The 6,477-nt window shown below is 32.8% G+C and overlaps 1 long non-coding RNA gene across 1 annotated transcript; it reads left to right on the plus strand.

The window, feature by feature from the left end:
* Positions 1 to 2,733: 2,733 nt before the first annotated feature.
* Positions 2,734 to 3,606, plus strand: LOC111712385 (uncharacterized). Its single transcript, XR_002767435.1, has 2 exons — positions 2,734 to 2,844; positions 3,051 to 3,606. It is a non-coding gene; the product is annotated as an uncharacterized LOC111712385 (long non-coding RNA).
* The last annotated feature ends 2,871 nt before the right edge of the window (positions 3,607 to 6,477 follow it).

The following is a 6,477-nucleotide window of genomic DNA, read 5'->3' on the forward strand; positions in this document are numbered from 1 at the left end:
CCCAGATTTCCAGGTTAGGTTCAGGTTCTCAGGGGGCTACTAGACACTACAGGTTCCGAGGTTAGGTTCAGGTTCTCAGGGGGCTACTAGACACTACAGGTTCCGAGGTTAGGTTCAGGTTCGCAGGGGGCTACTAGACACTACAGGTTCCGAGGTTAGGTTCAGGTTCTCAGGGGGCTACTAGACACTACAGGTTCCGAGGTTAGGTTCAGGTTCCCATAGGGCTAAACGAACCTCAAGGTTTCCAGGTTAAGTTAATTTTCTCAGGGGGCTACAAGTATCCTATGTACTCCATGTTCAATTATCCTATATATTACAAGGTTCAACTATCCTATATACTCCAATTATTTAGAAATATATTTAGAGGTATATACTCCAAGGTTCAAGTATCCTTTATACTCCAAGGTGCAAGTATCCTATATACTCCAAGGTTCAAGTATTCTATTCATATACTCCAGGGTTCAAGTATCCTATATACTCCCAGAATATATTATCCTGTATAGTGTATACTCCAAGAAATAAGTATCCTATTTACTCCATTGTGCAAGTACCCTATATAGTATATACTCCCAGAATCTATTATCCTGTATACTCCAAGGTTTAAGTATCCTATATACTCCCAGAATCTATTATCCTGTGTAATCCAAGGTTCAAGTACCTTTTATACTCCCAGAATCTATTATCCTGTATACTCCAAGGTTCAAGTATCCTATATATTGTTCAGGGCTCCAGTGCTGAGTTAAAACAAGAATCAGTTCAACTGTGGAATAAGTTGGAGGAGAATGAGAAGAGAAGATTTTATCTCCTCGCGCAATTGGATAAAAAAAGAGAGGTGTCAATGGTAACATGTTATTGCAACCTACAACCAAACATTAAAATATTAAATCACATAAATGCCTNGTTTCCCTATATTCCGCCAGTTTCCCTATATTCCGTCTGTTTCCCTATATTCCGCCAGTTTCCCTATATTCCGTCTGTTTCCTTATATTCCGTCTGTTTCCTTATATTCCGTCAGTATCCTTATATTCCGTCTGTTTCCTTATATTCCGTGTGTTTCCTTATATTCCGTCAGTATCCTTATATTCCGTCTGTTTCCCTATATTCCGTCAGTGTCTTTATATTCCGTCAGTATCCTTATATTTATGATTCCTTGCCACTGTAAACTTGTTTCTTTGCAAATCATTTGTGAAACCGTTAAAGACTATATTCAAGGCAGAAAATTTAAATTAACCTTTAGGTCGTCTTTACAGTCTCATTCTTTACAGTTAACCCTGTATGAGTTAAAAGGGCTTTTGGATTAGGTTCTCGATTACATCTTTCTTTTTTATATTGATGTTTTCCAAATTAATCACATCATTTCATTGTTACATATTTTATTTGCCATTAGAGAATTATATATATTAATTTTTATTCTGTTCAAATAATTTTAAAAGTTCTTTAAATTTCAGTGAATTCTTATCCTATGTTTAATTTTAGTTGAAGAGTTTTTATCTTATTTTTTTCAAGAGAGATAATAATCCTCTAACTCTACTTTTCTTATTCATTTTACCCTAAACTGAAACCACATGTATTTACTATGTATTAGAGGGACTGAAAGCTTCCTCTCCGATCAGAGAAAGTTGGTTAACTTAGTAAAGTATTGAGCTGTGTGTTTGCTTGAAGAAAGTTTTGTTTATTTGTGTTGATAATCGAAAACTATCAATATCTTTTTTTAATTACTTCTTTTCTTTTGCATTTTTAAACATTTGCATAAATTGCGAATTAGTTTTTACCATCTTTTCTTATTCTTCCATGGCTTCTTTAACATATAATTATAATATAATACAGCGTGGGACATAAACTTTATTTTTTCTAAATAGTTTTATTTTATTTTCTTTTTTAAATCGTGCAGCGATACCAATGAGAATAATATGGAAAAGGTTAGGAGGAGATCTTCTTCGTGCTGCTCTTTCTGTAAACAATATTCAAGATCCTTAGTTTACAGACTAGCTGATATTGTTAATCTCTACTTTACACTTTTCTTTATAAAATAACTATTTACCACGCCCAAACTTACTTAGTTTAGTTTTATCTAGAAGGATGGATTGTGTCATAAATGTTGGGTTGGCTAAGATTGTATCGTTGAGGTTGGTTTGATTAGGATTGTATCTTTATGAATGGGTTGGTAGGATTGTATCTTTAAGGGTGGGTTGGTTAGGATTGTATATTAAAGGTTTGGTTGATTAGGATTGTATCTTAAGGTTGGATTGACTAGGATTGTATCTTTTTAGGTTGGGTTGGTTAGGATTGTATCTTTAAGGGTGAGTTGATTAGGATTTTATATTTAAGGTTTGGTTGGTTAGGATTGCATCTTTAAGGTTTGGTTGGTTAGGATTGTATCTTTAAGGTTTGGATGGTTAGGATTGTATCTTTAAGGCTGAGTTGATTAGGATTGTATTGTTAAGGTTTGGTTGGTTAGCATTGTATCTTTAAGGTTAGGTTGGTTAGGATTGTATCCTTAAGGTTGCGTAGATTAGGATTTATCTTTAAGGCTGAGTTGATTAGGATTGTATCTTTATGGTTTGGTTTGTTAGGATTGTATCTTTAAGGTTTGGTTGGTTAGGATTGTATCTTTAAGGCTGAGTTGGTTAGGATTGTATCTTTATGGTTTGGTTTGTTAGGATTGTATCTTTAAGGCTGGGTTGATTAGGATTGTATCCTTAAGGTATAAGGTTGGACGAGTTTGAATTTTATCTTGATAGTTCGGTTTGTTAGGAGTGCTCCAGGGGTTGGTCTCAGCTCAGTGAGGAGGATAAAGACGCATACAAGGATAGAGCTGCCCAGGATAAGATTAGATATAAAAAAGTAATCCTTTCAATAATTAATGCACAAATATTTTGATAAATAATTAACAAATGAACTTACAATTTACATACAAACATTACATATTGTTTGAATAGGCTGTACAAAAAAAATTATCTCTGGAAAGTGAAAGTTTGAATTGCGGAACCTAATTTGCTTAAAAAAAATAAAGTCCATCGTTACGACGTATTTTTTTTTTATCTATTTAGGAGAAGAAAGCGTATGACAAGATAAAGAGAAAGATAAAAAAGGACGGATTCGACTTTGTGGAGGATACAGATTCGGAGGAGGAGAAGGCCGAAGAGGAGGACCAGGAGAAGGAGGATCAGGAGAAGAAGAAGGTTGTTATGGAAGAAACTAATGATAATCTTGAATAAGATGCAGAGGAGAACAGACATGAGGACGTAAATGAACTAATGAACCCCAGTCAAATGTTCATAAAATCTGTTATTGTTTAAAGCCTTCTACCTAAATGCAGTTTAAAGCAATTAGTCAAATAATTTATTTATTTTTGTTACTTTTGAAATCGACGATAGATTTTTTATCAATAAATATTTTTCATTGAAAACGAACCGAGTTTTTGTGTTTTATGAAACATAATTCTTTTTAAGACAACCAATTCCATGATTTGTTTGCTATTGTTGACATAATAATAATTGGTAGATAAAAACATTCATCAATGGTATTTTATTTAAAATTCACCGTTAGTCACCTGTTTGAGTAAGTTGTAGTTGAAATTTTGAAGTGAATAAACGTTTAACGAGGCTCCAGTTGAGAATTTTAAAAAGCTAAGATATAACTTTACAAACAAAGGGGGGAGGGTACTCAGAATCCGCTGGAGCCTGAAACCCCATGAAAACCATAGATTTTTAGTGATCCTGGGTGGGCTGAGCCCTCATGCCCCCCCCCTGAGTATTCCTTTTGGTACTAATTTTCTCTCTTTCTTTAATAGTCGTAAATGTTCAAAACTTATCTTGCTTCTATTTTTTCCATATTTACGCAACCAACACCATTTATTTATTGACTTTCGACGTAATTTTCAAGTGGCCTCATAATAAAAAGTTATACTTTCGACACATAATGGGCACAACCTTAGATGGAGCAAAAATAATAAGGTTTCCTTGTTTTTTGTCCCGTAAATTGATTATTTTTAATTGCGGCTTCTTGCTACGAGACTGCGGCAAATTAGAGAATTCATATCTTTTAAAGAAGAAAAAATAATTTTAAGATTTTATGTGCCTTAATAAAAATCTACACTAATATCCATATCAATTATCAATTCAAAGAAAGAAACTCTGATATCAAATTCAAATATCCGTTCTTGATATTTTTTCCGAATATTTCGTCCTAGATAATAATTCAGAAAATTATTTCCTAATCTATTTATACTGTCTGTCTGTTTGTGGGTATCCAATAAATGGCTGAACTGATCCGGCCCAAATTTTGTTTGGGACCTCACATGACCCCAGGAAGTTTTATGAATGGTCAAAATTTCAAAATTTAGCCTCCAACAAAATTCGATTTGATTAAACTTTGAAAATTCACAAATTTTGTTGTATAAAATAGCGAACTTTTTTGTTTTAGTTTTACAATGTATACAAAGAGAAAACGTTCACAATTGTAATAAAAGATGGACTCGCAGCGGCCTAAAAGCCTAGTCATACATAGAAGCTAATATGTCGTCCTAGATTTTGAATCTAAATATTCGATCCAACCTTGATATTGAATCTAATGATTTGATCCGTCCAAGATACTCAATCAGAATATTTCGTTTAAGATGTTTAATTAGAATCTGTCCTAGATAACAAATCCAAATATTCTGTTCTAGATAATAATTCCCAACTATTCTGACCTAGATACTAATTCCCAAATATTCTGACCAAGATAATAAATCCAAATATTCTGACTTAGAAAATAAATCCAAACATTCTGTCCTAGATAATGATTCCCAAATATTCTGACCTAGATATTAAATCCAAATATTCTGTCCTAGATATTAAATCCAAATATTCTGTCCTAGATATTGAATCCAATTATTCTGTCCTAGATATTGAATCCAAATATTCTGTCCTAGATATTGAATCCAATTATTCTGTCCTAGATATTGAATCCAATTATTCTGTCTTGGACAGCGTAATATTAACCGCGAACGTATAATAAGCTTTTTGCTTTTCAATCTCTTGAATTCACCAAAGAGATCTTGGTAAAAAAATATCTCTTAATGGTTATCTAAGTATCAGCAAAACATGTAGAGTAATGAATAGGAATAAATTTTAATGATATGTACTCAATTGCTTCGGTTAAAGACTGCTTTTGTTAAATTTTCTATCTGGCACACTTAAGTTTTCTATTACAGGGTGTCCCACGAAATATGACTTGAACGTCGTCTTTGATTTTTGATCTAATTTGCTGCATTTATTGGACAACCTAATTTTAGAAGTAAAATTCTAGAGATAGTAATAACAAAATACCCCTAGTCCTGACATTTCTAAAATGTTGTCAGCCTTATTTGTGGTTTCAATATTACCCATACCCGAGATATGAAGAATTTCGTTCAGATTTAACAAATTTTAATTTTTTTACCAAAATTGAAATCTGAACAAAATTCCTAATATCTCACACCAAAAAAGGCAGACCACATTTTGGAAATGTCAGGACTAGAAAAATTTTGCGGTTATTGTTTCAAGAATCATACACGGAGAAAGCAGGTTGAAGACTGAATGTCGCAAATAGATTCCAAGATCAAGTTGTCTTGCTACTGTCATGTTTCGAAGGACAACCTGTACATAGCCACCAAGCTTATTTCTTGTCTATATTTAACTTTTACCCTCTGCATGAACACACAGTAGCAAGACGTCCTTAAAGTCGTCTTTGATTTTTGAATTTATCGGTGACATTCAGTCGCCAACCTACAGGGTGTCCCACATCAAATTAGACCGCGTCAATGGGTCTAAATTACGATTTAGGGGACAAATCAGAAAATTTAAGAAGAATGAATCATTTGAAAAATTTAATAAGGCTAACAGAAATTTATTTTGGCAGAAAATGCTAGATTTTTCGAGTATTATGTGCGTATTTTGGTGTTAAAGATTGGAGATAATCTAATATGATATGGGACGCTCTGTACTTTAACCCTGTTCAGGCTCACGTCTCCTGTACCCAAAATAGTCTAAATCCTTACAATGTGATACAAATCTAAAACATTTGATACACTTTTGGAAAGCCCAAATGCTCTACTTGAATTAAAAATGTTGCAAATTTGCAAATATTTATTGCAATATCAAGTTATTAAGCAAAAAACGTGCGAACAAATTATACATTTTTTAAAGCCCTTGACACGGCAAATTCAAATATGCAAAAATATTTGCAAAATTTCGAAGAACTAAATGTGTATTCAAGGAAAACTAAAAATGGCCAAATTTCCTTAAAATTTAAAATTGTGCAATCTTCTTCTTTATGTTCAAGTTATATTTAGTCTGGTAATGGTAAAATAATGTATTCAGGCAGTAGGTATAAAATTGTGTAATCTCCTTCTTTATGTTCAAATTATATTTAGTCTGGTAATGGTAAAATAATGTATTCAGGCAGTAGGTATAAAATAGTGCAGTCTCCTTCTTTATGTTCAAGTTATATTTA

The sequence above is a fragment of the Eurytemora carolleeae genome, unplaced genomic scaffold (genome assembly GCF_000591075.1).
Source record: "Eurytemora carolleeae unplaced genomic scaffold, Eaff_2.0 scaffold1264, whole genome shotgun sequence".
Classification (NCBI taxonomy): Eukaryota; Metazoa; Arthropoda; class Copepoda; order Calanoida; family Temoridae; genus Eurytemora; species Eurytemora carolleeae.